At 46.3% G+C, this 20,580-nt stretch overlaps 1 long non-coding RNA gene across 2 annotated transcripts in view; it reads right to left on the reverse strand.

Moving 5' to 3' along the window:
• Positions 1 to 310: 310 nt before the first annotated feature.
• LOC116098045 overlaps positions 311 to 20,580 on the reverse strand; it is a 34,921-nt gene continuing 14,651 nt past the window's right edge. Inside the window, exons 1-3 of one of the 2 annotated variants that reach the window (XR_004121680.1) lie at positions 691 to 787; positions 484 to 590; positions 311 to 371 (exon numbers count right to left, since the gene is read on the reverse strand). This is a non-coding gene — a long non-coding RNA (uncharacterized LOC116098045). Of the gene's footprint in view, positions 372 to 483; positions 591 to 690; positions 788 to 20,580 lie in introns of those variants that run through there. The other variant, XR_004121682.1, reaches the window with a different exon arrangement.

Raw genomic sequence — 20,580 nt, forward strand, 5'->3', positions numbered from 1 at the left:
GCTGCTCCTCCTGCCTCTCCACCTGCCCCTCCTGTCCCTTCTGCCCCTGCTGCTTCTCCTGCTGCACCTCCTGGTGCCCCTCCACCTGCAGTTCCTGCCCGTGATGCCCCTCCTGCTGCTCCTGCTGTCCCTCTTAACCCTGCTGCCCCCGTTGCCCCTTCTGCGCCTCCACCTGCCCCTCCTGCCCCTACTGCTGGCCCTCCTGCTCCTGCTGCCCCTCCTCTTGCCCCTGCTCTTCTGAGTTGCTTCTGATTGGATGTGGCTGCAGCAGTGAGAAGAATGAGTAGTAGCACAACTCGTCTCAGCCTTCTATCTTTCCACATTAGATCGTGCTGATGAAAATATTATCTCCACGGCTCATCTTCTGCCATCTGAAAAACAATTAAAGTTCACTGATTTTATTGTAGGTTGAATGCAGAGGTCCCCTGATGTGTGTGAGGGACCGATGACTACGTGCGTGCCAGAGTCTTTGCCTTCACTTACCATCCACATCCCAAGGACCAAGCTCAGGCCATCAGGCCTGGCAGCCAGCACCTCCACTAGATGAGCCGGCTCCTCAGCCCCTCAGCTTCCGGCAATGGAGTCACACCCTACAAGCAAGCATACCAGAGCTCAGGAGTTAGGCCCTGGCACTCCTTTTTATCTCGGGTGTGAATTTACAGATTTAGAAAGCGGATGCCAGGAATCTACCAGCATTCATCGTCTTTGGACTCTGCCAGGCACTGTCATGGTTCGGCCTCCGTGACACAGCAGTGTTGGGAATCTCAGCAGAAGCAGCCGAGGTGGGCTTTGTCTTGGAAACCGCGAGAGCAAACTGGTCTAGTAAGTGCCCCAGGGTGGAGTGTGGCGCTGTAACTGGAAAGGGAGCCGCAGTCCTTATTTTTTGTCACTGTAATAAGACTCCATGATTAAAAGTGACTGATAGGAGTAAAAAAGTGCTTATTTTGGCTTACAATCCCACTGGGAGAGAGTCCATAATGGACATAGAGGCAGTAAATAGCCAGAGAATGAAGCTGAGAGATTTCCATCCACATGCAAGACACAAGCAGAGAAAACCAGCGGGGAGGTGAGGCTTATAAACATTCACCTTGAGACTCACCTCCCCCCACCGCACACACACACTATTGACTGGTGTGCAGAGCTGTTTGCACTCTTAGCGATATTCTTAATGCTAAGAATCTCTGATATGCAGCTTTTCCTGAGGAGATATGAAGTGTCTCTTCACCCCTGGCAGGGAATAGCAGACCACAGAAACAATCGCAAATTAGCCCAGCAGGATGAACCAATGAGCTCACTCCCGGTGAACCCGTGAGTGAGGGGCTGCTTAGAGGAGCAGGAGGGATGACGAATGGCAGTAGCATCTCTGGAGTTCCTCTCCCCATCTACCTTTTATATACTTGATCACTTTTACCCAAGACCAGGTGACAGGAGAGAGTAGTGGGCAGGATCTTGGATGAAAGTCTAGGGACCCTCTCCTCCTCCACCTGTGGACGATGCGTGAATGTTGCTGGTCTCATCACATTAGGGACCCTCTCCTCCTCCACCTGTGGACGATGAGTGAATGTTGCTGGTCTCATCACATTAGGGACCCTCTCCTCCTCCACCTGTGGACAATGCGTGAATGTTGCTGGTCTCATCACATTAGGGACTCTCTCCTCCTCCACCTGTGGACGATGCGTGAATGTTGCTGGTCTCATCACATTAGGGACCCTCTCCTCCTCCACCTGAGGACGATGAGTGAATGTTGCTGGTCTCATCACATGACCATGCCCTAGCTGTCTGTGGATTGTCTTTTTTTTTTTTTTATTCCCCTGCCTAGACTGGAAGCAGAGCAAGGTCCTCTATAGTTCTTCTAGCAATCTTGTCTCTATGATGACTATGACCATGCCATGCTCAGAAGAGATAAATACATCACAATAACCTCCAAAGCTTTCTTTTTCATATTACAAAACATAAAACTGGAGTATGAATCTGATGCCAAACGTAGTGTAATCCCTTGGGAATAGAACACCAAGTCCAAAAACAACAACTAAGGAAGCGATCTCATCTAAATAGCCGGCAGGAACATGCCTACGGCTGCTCTGTTGAGAATCCTCAACAAAGGAACCCAAAAACGGCTGAGAAACAAACACGTGTTCAACATCTTTAGCCATCAGGGAAATTCAAATCAAGATTTCATCTTACTCCTGTCAGAATGACTAAGATCAAGACCACAAGTGACAGCTCATGTTGTCGAGGATGTGGAGCAAGGGGAACACTCCTCCATTGCTAGTGGGAATGCAAACTTGTACAGCCACTCTGGAAATCAATAAGGAGGTTTCTCAGAAAATTGGGAATCAATCAACCTCAAGAACCAGCCATACCACTCCTGGGAACATACCCAAAGGATGCTCCATCTTACCACAAAGACACTTCCTCAACTATGTTTGCAGCATCTTTATTCATAATAACCAAAAACTGGAAACAACCTAGATGTCCCTCAACCAGAGAATACATAAAGAAAAAAAAGTGCTACATTTATACAATGGAGTATTATTCAGCTGTTTGAAAAAAAAAGGCATTATGAAATTTGCAGGCAAAATGGATGGAACTAGGAAAAAAATTATCCTCAGTGAGGATAATTCATATCCCAGACCCAGAAATGAAACCATGCTATGAACTCATTTATAAGTAGATATTAGCCATAAAGTAAAGGAGAGTCATGCTACAATCCACACACCCAGAGAAGCTAAATGATGAGAGCTTGGGGGTAGAGGTGGATGCAAGGATCTTACTGGGAAGAAGAAATAGATTTTGCAGTTGGACTAAGGGCAGGTGGGGATGATGGGAACAGGAAGGGTCAGGTGGGAGAGGGACGGAGGAAGAGAATACTGGCAAAGATGAATGGAGTTAGGGAGCATTTCAGGACCTATGTAGTGTACCAGAAACTCCATGAGGATAACACTAGCGAAGACTCATAGTAATTGGGAACATGAAGCCTGAACTGGCCATCCTCTGGAAGCAGGCAAGGCCTCAAGTGGAAGGATTGGGACACCAACAGAGCTACAAGACCTCCAGCCTATAGTTTGTTAATGCCTGCAGAATATGCTGGGACTGGAGCCGAGCATAATGGTCATCAGAGATACATTATCCAGCAACTGATGTGAGCAGATGCTGAGTCCCACAGCCCAAAATTAGACAGAGCTCCCAGAGTCCTTTGGAAGAGGGGAGGAAGGATTGGAGAAGCCAGAGAGATCAGGATCACCACAAGAACATGGCCCACAGAATCAACTGACTACAACTGTCAAGTGGGCTAGTAGAGATCCGGGAGCCTGTATGGGTGTGACCTAAGTCCTCTGCATATATAATATGGCTGTGTAATTTGGTGTTCTTGTGGAATTCCCAATAGTGGGAGCAGGGGCGGTCTCTGACTCTTTTATCTGCCTTTGGGACCCTTTTCCTCCTACTGGGCTCCCTTGTTCAGCCTTGATGTGAGAATATGTGCCTGGTCTTATTGAAGCTTGTTATATACCATATTTGGTTGATGTCCCTAGAAGGTTTGCTTTTTTCTAAGGGGATGAGAAGAAAAGGATAGATCTGGGGGACAGAGGAGGTCTGGGGGGAGGCTGAAGGGAGGGTAGGGAAGAAAAACTGCAGTTGAGATGTAATATATGAAAGAAAAATAAATAAAAAGGAAAGGTGGGGGAAAGACCTGTCAGAGGCTCTCTTAGTCACTTTTCTGCTGTTGTGATTAAACACTCTGGCAAAGCAACTGAAGGGGAGAAGGGTTTATTTGTGCTAACAGTTACAGAGGGACACAGTCTGTCACGGCAGGGAAGACACAACCGCCTACAGGGAAGACAGGATGGGCAGAGCAGGAGCTGGCTGGTCACATTACAGCTGCACTCAGGAAGCAGAGAATAAACAGGAAGTGGGGCCAGGCTATAAAGTTTCAAGACCCTCCTTCAGTGACTCTTCCTCCAGCAAGGCTCCATCTCCTAAAGGCTCCACACCTTCCAACAGCACCATCAGCTGCGATCCAAGTGTTCAAGCACATGGAACATGGAGGGCATTTCACCTTCAAATACAGCAGATGTGCTTTTAGATTCACTTCTAAGGATATTCTGGAATCAAAAGCTTCTAGAATTGCCAGGTAGAATTAGTTCTCTCTCTTCCTTCTTTCAGTCTACTTAGTCACATGTATTGGTTATGGTATGTCCTATCTTGCACCTACAGTATTCTTTATAGGTTTGCTGGCACTTATCATATGAAGGTAACTTAACCAGTGAATTCACAAAACCATCTAGCAACAACAACGCATCGAAACTAGTATATCTTGGATAGCATACAAAATATAAAAGAAAAATAAAGCCAGGAAGACAACTCAGTTGACAACGCGCTTGCTGCCCAAGCATGAGGATCTAAATTCAACCCCTACTTACCATGTAGAAGCCAGACATGGAGGCACACTCTTATAGTCCCAGCACTGGAGAAATGGAGACACGAAGATCCCTGAGGCTCCCTAGCCAGCTAGTCTACACAAATTAGTGAGCTTGTAGTACCCTTAAAAACCCTATCTAAAATGGGGCTTCTATTGCTGTGGTAAAACACCATGAACAAAAGCAACCTGGAGAGGAATGGGTTTATTTGGCTTATGTGCTATAGGCAGTAATCAAGAGGAAGCCAAGGAAGAAACTCTGGGCAGGAACCTGGAGGCAGGAGCTGAAGCAGAGGTCATGAGGAGGTCTAATGACTGGCTTGCTCCCATGATTTTTTATACAATCCAAGACTACCTGCTGAGGGATGGCACCATCTACAGTAGATTGGGCCCTTCTGTGTCAATCAGTGGTCTATAAAATGTTCCCAACAGACTAGCCTACCATCCAGCTTGATGAAGGCACTTACCTCAGTTGCTATTTCCTCTTCCCAGATGACTACAGCTTGTGTCAAGTAGAAACAAACAAACAACAAACAAGCAAAAGAAAATGAAAACCTAACCAGTACAGACCTGTCTCAAAATAACATGGCAAGGTTGGCAAGATGACTTCACAGGTGAGGGTGCACCCTGCTCTCACAGAGGATCCAAGTTTGGTTGTCAGAACCCATAATGGATGCTCATAATCACCTGTAATTCCAGCTCCCCGGAATCTTGACGCCCTCTTCTGGTCTCTGAGGGTGCTCTCACACACTGCCATATACACATCCACAGACAGAAGCATACAGTTAAAAATAAGATAAATATTTGAAAATAATGAGGAAAGCAATTGAGGAAAACACCCCCACACTGACCTGCATGTACACCAGTGTGATGGCTTGTATATGCTTGGCCCAGGGAGTGGCACTATTAGAAGGTGTGACCCCGTTGGAGTAGGTGTGGCCTTGTTGGAGTAGGTATGTCACTGTGGGTGTGGGCTTTAAGACCTTCATCCTACCTGCCTGGAAGCCTGTATTCTGCTAGCAGCCTTCAGATGAAGACGTAGAACTCTCAGCTCCTCCTGCACCATGCCTGCCTGGATGCTGCCACGTTCCTGCCTTGATGATAATGGACTGAACCTCTGAACCTGTAAGCCAGCCCCAATTAAATGTTCTTCTAAGAGTTGCCTTGGTCATGGTGTCTGCTCACAGCAGTAAGACCCTAACTAACTAAGACAGCCAGGGTGCACGTGTATATACAAAGGAATGTACGTGCACATATACAAAGAAGTAAAGGAAAATTTCATAAGTCACTAGAATCTCTTAGACACATGATTCGGTTTAATTAGATTGTCACGTCTGGCTTGTCTGTGTCAGATTTCACTGACTTTCCCAGGGAATCCTCCCGATAATTCAAAGGAATTCGCCGTGACTTTGCTCCTCTGCATGGCTAGGGAGTCTGGCCTGCAGTGGGATGCTTGTGTTCCTGTTCATCATGCATTTGTTTTCCCGCTCAGCTCAGTCCTGTCTGCCAAGAACGGTCCAGGATGACAATCATCTCCACGCTTTCCATCAAACCGGGGCTCCAGGTGGCTATGGCCCAAGGCAGAAAAGCCAGAAGTGTAACATTAATGATAAAATGTAACTAAGATAACAAGGCAAAAGAAGAAATCGTGCTTAGATACCCTGCTCTGTGATTTTTGGGTTTTATGGTGGTTAGATTTTTGTCTGTCTGTCTGTCTGTCTGTCTGTCTGTCTGTCTGTCTGTCTGTTTGGGGTTGGTTTGGTTTGTTTGTTTTCTCTCGTAGCTCAGCGTTTTCCCTGACCCCCTTACTCTCACTGAAAGCGGTAAGAGGTGGAGTCTGTAGGCATCGGCTACAGTGAATAAAAAGGCTCAGGCTACACCTTGCTTATGCCCTCACAAGCTCTTTGCTTGTTTGTTTTAAAAAAGTGTCTCAGTAGACAAGGCTGGCCTCAAATTCCCTATGTAGCCCAGGCTAGCCTTGAACTCCTGACCCTCTTGCTTTTTCCTCTTGAATGCTAGAATTACATGCAAGAGTCAGTTTTTCAAGCTTCAGTCTTTTGAGGTTTTATAAAGAAAATAGAGTGTGTGTCTGTGTGTGTGTGTGTGTGTGTGTGTGAGCATATGTGTGTGTCTCTGTGTGTGTCTGTGAGTGTGTGTCTGTGTGTGTATGTGTCTCTGTGTATGTGTACATGTGTGTGTCTATTTGTGTGTATCTGTGTGTCTATCTCTGTTGTGTGCCTGTGTGTATCTGTGTGCGAGTGTGTTTGTGTGTCTGTGAGTGTGTGTGTGTGTCTGTGTGTGTGCATGTATGTATCTGTGTGTGTCTGTGTGTGTATGTGTGTGTGTCTTGTGTGTCTGTGTGTGTATATCTGCGTGCGTGTCCGTGTATGTATGTGTGTGTATCTGTGTGTATGTCTGTGTGTGTGTCTGTCTGTGAGTGTGTGTGTGTCTGTGTGTAAGTGTGTGTGTGTCTGTGTGTGTCTTTGTGTGTGAGTGTGTGTGTGTGTGTGTTCCCTGATAACTTGAAGCTACAACTAGTAACTGCTAGCAATATTTCCTTTAGCATTTATTTCCATAAGCCATTTTCCAAAATAAGTTCCATGAAATGCTCATAAATGCTTCATGGAAAAAAAGCCTCTGTGGTCAGACATTGAATGACTTTCTGTTACACAAGTTAAAACAGATTTCTTTGGGACAATCCTTCCTGTGCCCTTTAACTTGCCAAAGTCTCTTGTCAATCCCTAAAGGAAAGAATAGTTTGCACCACAGGAACCTGTCCATGAGAGCCATCTAGATGGATTCTGACATTTAAGTAAAGCTACCCTCCTGATTTAAGGACTTGGCTTAAACCTCAACTCATCGAAGACAGACAGCAGAACTACCTTGATCACAGGCTGGCTCGCTGAGTAAAGTGCTTGCTGTACACACACGCAGACCTGAGTTGGTCCTCAGAACCCACATGAAAAAGCCAGGAGTGATAGCTAGCACTTCTCGTCCCAGCCCTGGTGGCAGCCAATTTTAGACTCTTAGATCCTCGATCATATCTAGAGCAGAACAGATGATCACTAACCTAGCTTAGTAATTGATTCATTTCTCTTTTAATACTCATTTTTAAAGATCAGTTTTTTGACTCTCTGTGCTTGTGTCTGTGTGTGGATATGTGCCTGTTGGTGCAGGTGCTTGAAGAGGCAAGAAGAGGGCCTTAGATGACCGGGAGCTGGAGCTATAGGTCATTGTCACTAGATGCTAGGAATGGAGTGCCGGGTCTCTGCAAGAACAGTCCCTGCTCCTAGCCATCTCGCCATCTCCAGACCCTTATTTATATTATCATCATCATCATCACCATCACCATCATCATTATTAATTATTCTAGTTTTTATGACAAGGTTTCTCTATGTAACTCTTGCTGTCTGGAGCTTGCTTTGAAGACCAGGCTGACTTCAAACTCAAAGATCCACCTGCCTCTGCCTTCTGAGATTACCCAAAATTTTTAATAAGATGTTCCTAGTGATATGTATACATATATATGTATATATATATATATACACACATATATACATATGTACAAATATATATATATATATATATATATATATATATATATATATATATATATATATAAATTATTTCCAGGTGGTGATGGCATAGTCCCAGCACCCCTAAGGCAGAGGAAGGCAGATCTGTATAAATCCACCTGCCATTTGCTCTATCCATAAACAGAATGGTCTTAGAATGGCTGAGAGATAGCTCAGCGGTTGAAGGCCCACTGACTGCTCTGCCAGAGAATCTGAGCTTGTTTCTCAGGAGCCAACCTAACAACTGCCTGTGACATCAGCTCCAGGAAATCCAACACCCTTTTCTAGCCACTAAGGGCATTTCACTCATGGGCACAAACCCCCATAACACACCCCTAATCCACTACATAGACATCATTTAAAATAAAATATATTTAAAAAAAATAGTGATCTCAAATGAGGGATGGTGACCTTCCCACCAACTCCTCTGCAACTAGCTCCTAGTCCTACCATCTCTCCTGGGCTCTTCATCTTTGTTTCTGGATTAATGTGGCCCTTGCCTTGGGGTTAGATGGGGTGTGATCTTCCTTTAGCCTGGCCCCGGTTGATGGCCCAAGCAGAAAGATTCTGTTCATCTTCCCCCACCCCCACTCCCCACCCCCGCACTGGGAAACTGCAGACATCGCTATACTCAACTCTATAGAAAGCCGCCTTTTCGAACACTCAAGCATTTTCTGTTCTACGGTTTCCAACGGTGTCTGCTGACTGCGAGATGATAGGGCTTATTCATAGAATTTACACTCTGGTGGTTTGATAAATACATAACGTGTTGGAAGGGAGTTTCGTGGAAAAGTAAACGTTATTCATCAGGGCCCTTAGTTTTTCTTATCTCTGCTTTAGGCTGAGCACTATTTTATGTTGTATTTATTTATTTATTTATTATTTATTTATTATTTTTATTCTCCATTTATCGGGCCTCCTTTCTAGATCCGCTCCCTAACCAAATCTAAACAAGGACAGCCACGCTAAGCATGGCAGGGGGATCTGTATGTCTTTTTCTTTACATTATCTTTTGTTCACATATTGAGAGCGGTGGAAGGCAAGACTCAGCAAGCCTGTTTTATAGCGTGTTTCACCGCTTATCGGTAATTTTTTCCCTCTGACCTTCTGCCTCAGACAATTAATTTCCTTGAGCTGCTCACACACTGGAAGAACACTGCGGGGCGGGTGTGTGTGTGGGGGGGGGTGGTGGTGGTGAGGATAATGTTTTGGTACTGGTGCAAATAATCCAGGAAGCAGTGCCGTGCAATTATTCAAAGGCCTAATCTTATCTCTTGTTTCATTTTTATATCATGAGTGTACATTTAAAAGTATTAGATGGACCTGGATGCTGTCCCACACCCTCCAACCCCAGTAAATAGATGCTGCTAAGTGCCACCGAGAGTGAAGGGCTCGTAATGAGCAGTGTGGGGAGATATGGGCTTCATTCATCATTCTGTTCGGGCCAATACTGAGGCTCCTGTTATCAGCAGGATTCGTGGCGATGTCATCGCTCCTGGCATAAATCTTCTGTCAGTGTGGCTCGGGCCAATGTCCTATTAAAAGTCTGCCTTCACCTAATCACACGATGACCTTTCGATGTCTTTAATTAACCTCTGACCTGAACCATGCCGATACCTTGTAGGTAGGTAAATCTATGGCATGACATTTGCTTAGGGTACTCCATTTGTCCTGGTTCAATTGTTGGACCTTTCAGACTACAGCTTTAGTGAAATACAGTTGGGATCCCTCTTAACAGTTGGATTAATTTTTAAAAGGTTAGAACATAATATTTTCCTCTCTGAGCTCCCAGTGGTACCTTTGCAGACATTTTCCCCTAGGGAGTCGGGGCCCCCGACTAAAGTAGACTTAGGGAAAGCCCTCAATTTTACTAATAATGTAATCTTTCCCACCCAAAGTTATTCTGTTTGAGTGGTTTGGGAGCCAGAGGCCCTCTGGCTAGACCAAAGGACAGAAGCTTTAAAACACAATCTCTCCTAATATGTCCAAGACAATAGATGGAGCAGCAGTGCGGAAATAAACGAAAGAGATGAGGGATCTGGAGAGGTGGCTCAGAGGTTAAGATCACTGACTGCTCTTCCAGAGGTCCTGAGTTCAATTCCCAGCAACCACATGGCGGCTCACACCCATCTATAATGGGATCGGATGCCCTCTCCTGGTGTGTCTGAAGACAGCTACAGTGTACTCATACACACAAAATAAGTAACTCAAGACACACACACACACAGAGAAAGAGATGAAATGATAAGAGTTTTATCTTAATTTGGGATCGAAGTGTGTGTGTGTGTGTGTGTGTGTGTGTGTAAACGCAAACATGCGTATGTAAGCATGACATACATGTGGAGGTCAGAGGACAACCTCCAGTGTCTTTCTCCTCCGGTGTCATTCCTCGGGTGCCATTCCTCACTCAATGCTACTTCTCAAAGAAGAGCTCCTTTTCAGAAGTAACTCCTGAGGAGCCCAAAAATCATCATTGAGACCCAGGCAGTTTCCTGGAGTGTGGCAGAATCTTATCAAAAACTTAAGTTTGGTGTCGGTGCAAAGATACCAGATGATCATCAGTCACCAGAAGTCCAAATTCCAAGGCAACCATGAGTTCATGTCTCATGGATCCGATCACTAGAACCCGCTGATAAAGGCTGAGTTTGAAAGTGAAGGAGATCTATTGAGCATCATAGAAAGAGAGCTCCCAGGAGCGGTGCAAAGTTTCAGGACTCCAATCAACTGTCATCAGAGCTCCCACCCAACAGGAGGGCTCCCAAGAAACACTCCTTCTGCATGGCTCTTGCTTAGGGCTTTATAAAGAATGGGTGTAGGGGCTGCGTGGACAAGTAGTCTCAAGCTGCCAATCAGCAAGCTGTGTGTGCCTTGTCTAGCTGCTTGGGTTTTCTAGGAAATTCATGCTTTCAGCTTTGATTTGGAAAGTGATTGTTGTCAAGCAAAGCCCTCAGCATAGGGGACCTGCCTATCTATCTAATCATGATCTATTTAATAGTCCCTGCATAACTATCCTGACTGCCAGATGGGGGCCAATGTCTGACCTTGCCACCAGTGAATCTTTCTGTGCCAACAGTCTCCCAGGCTTCTGTGCCCTTTTCTGAAACTGCATCATGATTTCTCAACCTCCACATGCCTGGCTTTTAGGCCTGAATGATTCCCTTGGTGAAGGGGTTTCTCAAGAAACCTAAAGTGTTGAGCAAACATACGCACCTGTGGTGACCAGAAATACCTTTGTACATTTGCACATTTCAGAGAAGAAGGCAAATCACCTCTGCTAGGAAACAGAAGTAGAGAACAAGACAAGAGGCCAAAAGAGATCTGAGGACATTCGTGGACTGTGTACCTGGTAGGCATGAAGCCCTGGCTCTATCCCCAGCTCCACACAGACGAGGTAGGGTGATAGCCTCAAAACTCAGGGGCAGGAGGCCTGAGGACCAGGAATTCAGGGCTCTCCTCTGCTGCACAATATCAAGGCCAGCTCGGGTTACATGAGAGTCTGTCTCCAGAACAAAAAGGGGGGAGGGCGGGACAAAGCTGACATCCTATTCTTGTGATCGGCATGCCAACAACCAAGCAGACTCTACAGCCTTAGGGACGTAAGGTCAACTCTTAGCTTTTTCACTTCCTGGGTTTGTAAAATGGAGCCAATTACAAGTCCTGTTTGTGAAAAGGCTGTAGAGCTTGATCAAGGTGCACTAGTGTAACACAGAATATTCTGCAGTACATGTTTGCTAAGTGATGACTCTCTTGTAAACCATGAATCTTTCTAACAGCAGAGAGTAAACTATTATTTGTAACATGGCCCATTATTTGACTTTATAAAATCTTGTCTTACCTTTATCCCTCCCAACTAGAGGGACCAAGAGAGCATTCTTCTCCCATCTTCTCCTTCCTCGGAATCACAGCCTTGACTCTGTTCCTGTTGGGTTTCTGGTGACTTCCAACTTCCAATTTGTACTCTCATTGGCCACCTGACTCTCTCCCTCTATCCCTCTGTCCCTCTGTCCCTCTGTCCCTCTCTCCCTCTCTCCCTCTGTCCCTTTCTCCCTCTCTCCCTCTCTCCTTCTTTCTCCCTCTCCCTGCCCTTCCTCTTCTACCCCTCCCTCTCCCACGTCTCTCTGTCTCTCTCTCTGTCTCTCTCTGTCTCTCTGTCTCTCTCTGTCTCTCTCTGTCTCTCTGTCTCTCTCTCTCTCTCATACACATGCACACACACACACACACACACACACACACACACACACACACACACACAAACACAGTGAAAAGAATTTCTCTAAACCACAAATTCCCCTTGCAAGAAAGCTGTGTGCTCAAGGTCTAGTTTCTGGATGTCTTTTACCAGCCACAAGAGTTTCTGGCTTCATCGTATCTGGTTTTTGACTTATCTCTGCTGCAAATAAGTAGGAGAAAAAAAAATTAATCAAGGTCTCTGTGTTGGGATAGCAAGGAGAAGGGGGACTTTTTGCATTGAAATATGAGTGTCATGGTTAATCTTGACTGTCAACTTTACTGGATCTGGAACAAACTCAGGAACACACCTCTGGGCAGGCCTGTGAGTGTGTTTCCAGGAGGGATTAACTGAAGAGCAGACTCCCACCCCTGCATGGGCAGGCAGGCACCTCCCAGCAATGACCTAGCCAGAAAGAGATCAGAGGGGAAAACCATGTGCTGCTTGCCTTTGCTCCTTACTGGTGACTGTATCCACTGGGGCTGCTGGAGCCGTCCTTCCCTGCCATAGGAACCCATCCAGCTCCTTAGCCTTCCAAAGAGATTGAAGGCCTGGTCCTCTCCAGGACTCCTCCAGGCCTTCAGCACTAGATTGGGGCTGCCGGGGCATCAGCCTTGTGGAACAAAGAGCTGCTGGATTCTCCGCTTCTCCAGCATGCAGATGCCCACTGTTGGGCTACTCGGCAGCTCACCTGCAGGACACCAACCAGCTTAGCAAATACTCTATTTTGTAGTATGCATTCACCCAACCCTTCTTTCCCTCTAAAGAACCCTGACTAACACAATGGGGAACTCAGACAAGAAAGTGGGGCAAAAAGAAGTGAGGAAAAGGAGGAGAAGAAGCAGAAGGGAGGAGAAAAGGGGAAGGTAAAGCCTTGTCTATTAACAACAGAAGCATAGGGGAGAGCTAGGTTTGAACCGGGCCTCAGCCTGAGCTGCCGTGGATCCTAGTTACTGGACAGATAGCTCAAATGCATCCAATTAGCCGCAAAAGAAGCCCAGGTGTTTTCCCATTGGATGTTCCGAATTACTCTGCATTCGAGGACCTGCAGAAGTCCCAGGGCCACGGCTGCCTGCAGTGTCAGTAGCAGTTCTGGCAGGAAAGGAAGACACAGAAAGGCCGGGTGGCTTCTGTGCCTACAGTTAATCTGTAAGCTCACCATCTCATTTTAGAGGGGTTGTCTCCAAAGTTGCTGCTAAGCAATGGGTGTTGAGATCAAATCTGTCAGGTAGCATTCTCTCACCTCATTTAAATGGGTGAAATGTCACAGAATATTATTTAGATATTAACTTTCCTTTTTTTTTCTCATAATGCGTGTGGTATATGCTTGTGCTCATGGGTGTCTGTGATGAGCCACAAGCTCCAGGGACCCTCCATTTTCACCCACCTGTCTCCAGTTTTGGGGTTATAGATTCGTGTTGCCACATTCTGTTTTCCAGGCATTCTGGGGATCCGAACTCATGTCCTTCTGCTTGTGCGGCAGACCTTTTAGTGACCAGGTCATCTCCCTTATCCCACTCTGTGTTGTTTTACCTTCAGAAATGTAAAATATAAAGTGGCGAGCTGTGGCCCTTAACCCTAACATTCACACTGTTAGAAGTTGCTGTCTTTCTTAGTCATCTCAACAAAAGGGATGAGGTCCAAATGCAGTGTGTGTGGAGATGAGGATGGTGATGACATTGAGAAGACATAGGCCTAAAGGGTGGTAACTAGCCACTCCATCTGTGCGTGCGTGTGTGTATGTGTGTATGCATGCGTGTGTGCGTGTGTGTGTGCGCATACGTGTGCGCATGCGTGTGCACGTTTGCGCACGCGTGTGTGTGCATGCGTGTGTGTGCACATGCGTGTGTGCATGTATGTGTGTGCGCGCGCGCATGTGTGCATGTGTGTGTATGTGTGAGTGTGCGCGCGCACGTGTGTGCCTGTGTGTGTGTATGCCTGTGTGTGTGTGCGTGTATGTGTGTGCACACGCGCATGTGTGTGCGTGTGAGTGTGTGCATGCACGCACGTGTGTGCCTGTGTGTGCGTGTGTGTATGTGTGTATGCATGCGTGTGTGCGTGTATGTGTGTGCGCACGCGCATGTGTGTGCGTGTGAGTGTGCACGTGCACGTGTGTGCCTGTGTGCGTGTGAGTGTGCGCGTGTGTGTGTGCGCGCACATGCCCTCATGTCTATCCATGGTGGGACAACCTTGGATACTGTTCCTCAGAAATGTTCTTTGTCACCAGTTATTGAGATAATGTGTCTCACGGGCCTGGAGCTCACCTAATAGGCTAGGCTGGCTGGCCAGGGAGCCTCAGTAATCCACCTATCTCTACTTCCTAACACTGGGATTAGAACCAACCCTCACCATGCCCAGCTTTCCTTTTACATAGGATCTAGGCATTGGAAGCCAGGTCCTCGAGTTTGCACAACACTTTACTGACAGAGCTGACTCCCCGACCATCATGCCCTTTCAATGTTACTGGAGAAACATACTTTATAGAAAGAAGTGGATTTAATGCCTTTTGAGTCAGAGCTTTTTCAATACCTCTGCCTTGCTGAGAACTGTTCACTGTGACCACAGGGCTTGTAGCCAATGACCTGTGCTTGGTATCTGAAGAGGTTCCTCTCAGAACCGAATTACCTCTGAGCTATCTGTCCAACCACATACATCTGCCCTCCGACACATTCATCTTTTCTTGGCATAATTTGAGTGTGAATCAGGAACCACAAAGAGAGAGGCTGGCTCGTACATTCAGAAGAGGCCGGGAGTTTTAGACTTTTAATGTTTTCCCTCCTCCAAATGTAGTTATATAAACACTAAAGTTTGAGTGTCAATATAGGGATTATTAAATGTAAATATTTTAAATCCACCAATAATATGCACCCCCATTGTGGTATTCTTTATATTTTAATGTCTCTAAACCATTAAAAACACTGGCCTGAATTCTCAATGTCTCTGGTAGGTCCTGTCCAAACATACTCATTCACCTACAGCAGCATTTCCCCCCAATTATTGAAACGTCTCCAACAAAAGTGCCTGCTGAGATGAGAAGCAAAAGCAGAAAATAAAAGTGGTCTCATGTGCAGCGTATACACGCAGAGCCGCAGGAAAAGATTGCAGTGTGGACTGGAAATGGAACTCAGTCGGTAGAGCGATTACTTATCACTGGCAAAGCGCTGAATTCCAGCTCCAACCATGACTGCAAAAATTGGGCATAGTGGCTCACGTTTGTAATCCCGTACTTAGGATATGCAGACAGAAGGATCAAGAGTTCAAAATCACCCACAGCTACATAATGAGTTCAACACCGTGTTTCAAAACAAGAAAGTTGAGGGAGGGGTCAGGCTGAAGAGGAGGCTCAGTCGTAAGTAAAGTCCTTGTCTTACGGGTGTGAAGACCTAAGCTTGTTCCCTAGAACCTAGGTGAGAAACCAGGCATGGTGGCATCTGACCATAAACTTAGAACTGTGGAAATTCAGAGAGGAGAATCTCTGGGGCTTGCTCCAGACAGTCTAGCTGAATTGGGGAGTTGCTGGGTCTGTGAGCAACTCTTTCTCAAAACAATATGGAGATCAGCTGAAGAACAACACCTGAAGTGAGCTCTGACACGCATGCACACACACACACACACATCACACAAGCACTTGCACTCACTCATGGGCACAAACATGAACATGAATGCACACATGTACGCTCATGGCTACACACAAAAGATACAACAATCTATCTCATTAAGCCTCCTGAGAAGGTGTGTCCCTCAAGAGCCAGGGATTAGTCTTTCAGCCCCATAGCTCTGATTCATTACAGTCTTAGAACACTGAGGGAACCCAACACATTTGTGTGGAGCATATGAATAAATAAATTCATAAACAAACCTAGACAGATTATCCCCTGCCCTCACCCTCTGACACCCCCTCCCTGTGTGTGTGTGTGTGTGTGTGTGTGTGTGTGTGTGTTTAATTTAGAAGCTCACAGTTCCAGAGAGTAGTAGAGTTCATGTCCATCATGGTAAGGAGAATGGCAGTAAGTAGGCAGGCATGGGAGGTTCATCTGTTGAGACATCAGCCATGAGGCAGAGAGAACCAACTAGAATGGTGTAGGCTTTTGAAACCTCTAAGCCTGCCTCCAGTGAAACATCTCCTTCAGAAGGCCACACTTCTTTTATATATATATATATATATATATATATATATATATATATATATATAATTTGGATATTTTAATTGAAATAATTGTTTATGCATTGAAGATTCCATAAATGAATTCAACTTTTTTATTAGATATTTTCTTTATTTACATGTAAATTTCTCCTTTCCCAGTTTCCCCTCCAAAAAACAAAGAAACAAACAAAAACAACAAAAACAAACCCCTGTTGCCTCCCCCCTCCCCATCCCTGCCACCCCACCCTCTCCCACTCATTGGCCCTGGCATTCCCCTACACTGGGGCACAGAACCTTCACAGAGCCAAGGTCCTCTCCTCCTATTGATGATTGAATTTGCAATCCTCTACTATACACATGCTGCCAGAACAGTCAGACCCACCATGTGCAGTCCTTGGTTGGTGGTTGAGACCCTGGGAGCTCTGAGGGTACTAGTTAGTTCATATTGTTGTTCATCCTAAGGGGCTGCAAACCCCTCAGCTCCATAGGGCCACACTTCTTAATCCTTCTCAAATGGTTCTATCAACTAGGGACTGAGCATTCAAACATATGAGCCAGTGTGGGCCATTCTCAACTGAACCACCACAGTGACCCTGGAGCTAGGCTGGCTGGCCAGAACAACCTGATAACCTCCTGCCTCTGTCTCTCACAGAGCTGGGACTGCATCTGTGTGCAGTCATGTCTGGCTTTTCATATAGATCCTCATGCTTCTACAGCTAGTGCTCTTAGCCAGTAAGATGTTTCACCAGCCCCTGGGAGATGATTCTTACTACAATATATGGTACTGTCAAATTCAAATGCCTGCCAGGGAATCATTTGTCAATGGGGTAGGCAAATTTTCAATGTGAAACACACTTCGAATCATTGCTCAGATTCGGTGCCCAACTAAAGGAACCTAAATGATCTATAATAACCAACCAAGGAATGTCAGAGAGGGCTCTCCAGCTGGAAAAAAACAGAGCATATTCCAAAACCAAAGAGGAATTCCTTTTGGATTGTCGGTTGTTTGGGATTACCTGGGGCTGGGTCACAGATCATTGGCGTGGATAATCAAGAATTGACTGCACATGTGGATATGAAGCCTGCTGGGTCTCTGGTATTCCCCAGAGGTATGATCACAGCCTCCATTACTCCTGCTACCCAGAGCCCAGAGAGGAATGGAGCTCTAAACACCCCAGCAATCCCAGAGAGGGAAGAGAGACCCTGTACTCATTCTCCAGAGACCAGAGCTGCACCTGGAAGTAGAGGAGTGTGCTGTGGTTTGTCATAAACTGCAGCCCAAGTGAGGGGGCATGGTAGGATCTGGAATTCTCTGTGTCAGCTGCGCCTTCTCAGTTACTGTTATAACTTATGGAACGGGACAGGCATGTAGAAAGGAAGCTGAGATGAATCGCCCTTCGGAAGAGCATTACTAGAGGGACAGCCATGCAGAGCTGGAAGAAGTGGGATCACATTAGGAGTGGTAGTGGCCATAAGAGCATGAAAGGACTCTACAGGAGAGAGCCTACCCTTCCCTTCAGGTCCCAGAATATAAAGAGTCAGGTGCAGTATCATACGATGGACCACCTGACACGATCCTAAAGGGAAAAGAACAGGCCCTACACTTTCTGGGAACAAAAGGGATTTCTGACTCTCACAGGCTTTCAGGGGTATGACGCACACCATGGGACACAGCCTCTGTGCTAGGACTCACAAGGTTGAAGGTTGTCATAGGTCTGAGCGTCAGGAAGAGCCAGACTTGGTTACAGATACGAGAAGAAGGGAGGCGACTCAACTCTAAGAGCTGCGAGGTCACAGCAGCTCTCCGGAGCTGGCCTTGAGAGACAGACCGTAGGAGGGTGTGACCTAATTTGGGGGGGATAGCAGAAGCTGGAAGATTTGCGATCTAACAGTTGTTACAGCCTCCGAGTCGTCTGCCCTAAACTGTTCCGTGAGTTTAAAGCAGGTACAGCTGCAAATAAATGTTTAAAAGAGGGAAGTTTTGCTTTGGAGACTTCTACTTCATACCTTCACCCCTGTCTTCAGCCCCTGGCCAATGAATAGGTCTATTTTCTCTAGACTTTCCTCTCACAACTTCCTGGGAGGGTGATCTGTGCCTCTCCTCCCTTCCTGGAGAGAAGACTATTCAACAGGAAGTAAACAGATCTAAAAGCAACACGCATGCTTTTTATATGTCTGAGGAAGCTCCTGAAACCGGATTCACAATTGTAGCTCCAGAGAAGACTCTAGCGGAGTCCCTGCAAGTGTGGGGAGAGATGGTGCAGAGATGCAGCTTTCCGGATTCATCACCAGGCTGGTGTGGGCTTTTCAATGACTCTGAGCCGCCTTTAATCTACCCATACTTCTGTAACCCCAAGAAACTCACTGGTTTACTCAGCTAGACTCTTTGGGGAGTTATCTTTAATCTGTTGTTGGGGAGATTTTTCTTTTGTTTGAGTCTCTCCAGAAAGAGTTACATACACAGCTTTGTTCTGTACTGTTCATCCCTCAGTCTTCGAAGGTCAATTCAAGAACGAGATCACAATGAGCTTTCAGATGGCTGGACAAATATGTTCTCTACCTACCAGGAACCTCCAAGACACTTGCCCCAGTTGTGAGCCCAGCAGGAAGACTTCAGGGTCTGGCTTGGGTAGACTATTTAGAAGTCTGTAAAGGGAGGATTTCAAGACCCCGGGCATCTGGTGACTGACAGGATCTGCCTCTGAGAGACAGCTGAGAAGCAAGAGTCTCTGTGGTGAGGGGGGGCAAGAATGTTACTCCATTTCTTTCTCCCCCCAGCGGGCTCCAGATGCATTTTAAGGCCTTGGTATTCTGTTTCCTGGGAATATTTTGTTTTGTTTGTTGTTTTTGATCTGTTGTTTGTTTGTTGTTGCTTTTTCTTTGAGACAGGGTCAGCTCTGGAAAGTCCTGGCTATCCTTTAAACTCACAGAGATCCTCCTGCCTCTGCCTCCCAAGTGCTGGGATTAAAGACTTCTGCCTCTGTGCCTGGCTTTCCTGGGAGTATTTTACAAGTCCAATGAGGTGTATTGTAAGGATTACGAATAGCATTGTACTGAACACAGAGACTATGGTCATTGCGGACCAGTGTTTTGTGGTCTGTGTTGGTGAAGGATGGCACTGGACCTTTATGAACCGAGAATCTCCCCCCAGGGTGGCACTTTCCAAAGGCCTCCTTAAGCCTCACAGAAAGACTCTGATAATTTATAGGTTAACATTTTCTTTTAATGTGGATAGCGTTTTCCTCATTTATAGTTAATTAGGTTAAGCATGCATGGGGAGCGAGGGAGAAAGGCTTTTAGCAATGCTCTAAGTGATTAGTAATTTGAATAAAGTAAAGAAGCTGGAAAAGATGGAGCACCGGCTCCCTGCTCAGAGAGCTCCACAGTCAAAGACACGGTGGTTATGAAAGCACCAAGGAGAAGCTAACAGAACAGGCCAGCATCAGGCAGGTTGGAAGCTGTGTGTGTGTGTGTGTGTGTGTGTATGTGTGTGTGCAGCATCGATGGCAACAAAGGGCTGGTGGAAGGAGATGGCTCAGTGTGTAAGAACGTCTGCTGCACGCTGGATAAGCATGCAGAACTGGGTTTGAATCCTCAGCACTGGAGTAAAAAACTGGGTGTGGTCAGATGTGCCTCTAAGCTTAGCTCTGCCGAGGTAGGAGACAAAAGGATTGCTGGCTGCCAGCCTACCTCCACGTTCAGTGAGCGAGCCTGTCTCAAGGGAACACAGCACAGAGTGATAGAAGGGGTGCCCAATGTCTTCCCCTGTCATGGGTGTGCATTCAGGTGTTTCACACCATACACACACACACACACACACACACACACACACACACACACACATTACTTCCACACATACACAAGGCTGAAGGCTGAGCACAGTGGATTTCTAATCTCCTGAGAAGTGGTGTTGCGTTTCAGACGTCGAGTCACACCCCGTCACTGAGGCAAAGGGATAGACTGGTGGTTAAGTGGCAGATATTTTCTTCATTAAGGCTCCGCTTGCTTGTGTGTCACGTGAGAATAGTAATAGCAGCTACGTCTCAGTCTTGTCTATGCTAAGAGATAAGGGTGTGTCTTGGTAGATTTTCTGTGGCTGCCATGAGACCAGAAGACCAAGGCAACCTCTAGAAGAAAGAGCTTACTTAGGACTTACAGTTTCGCAGGGTTAGTTCCTGGCAGCAGGCAGGCAGGAATGGCAGGCAGGCATGGCAGG

Source organism: Mastomys coucha, unplaced genomic scaffold (genome assembly GCF_008632895.1).
Source record: "Mastomys coucha isolate ucsf_1 unplaced genomic scaffold, UCSF_Mcou_1 pScaffold1, whole genome shotgun sequence".
In the NCBI taxonomy this organism is placed as follows: Eukaryota; Metazoa; Chordata; class Mammalia; order Rodentia; family Muridae; genus Mastomys; species Mastomys coucha.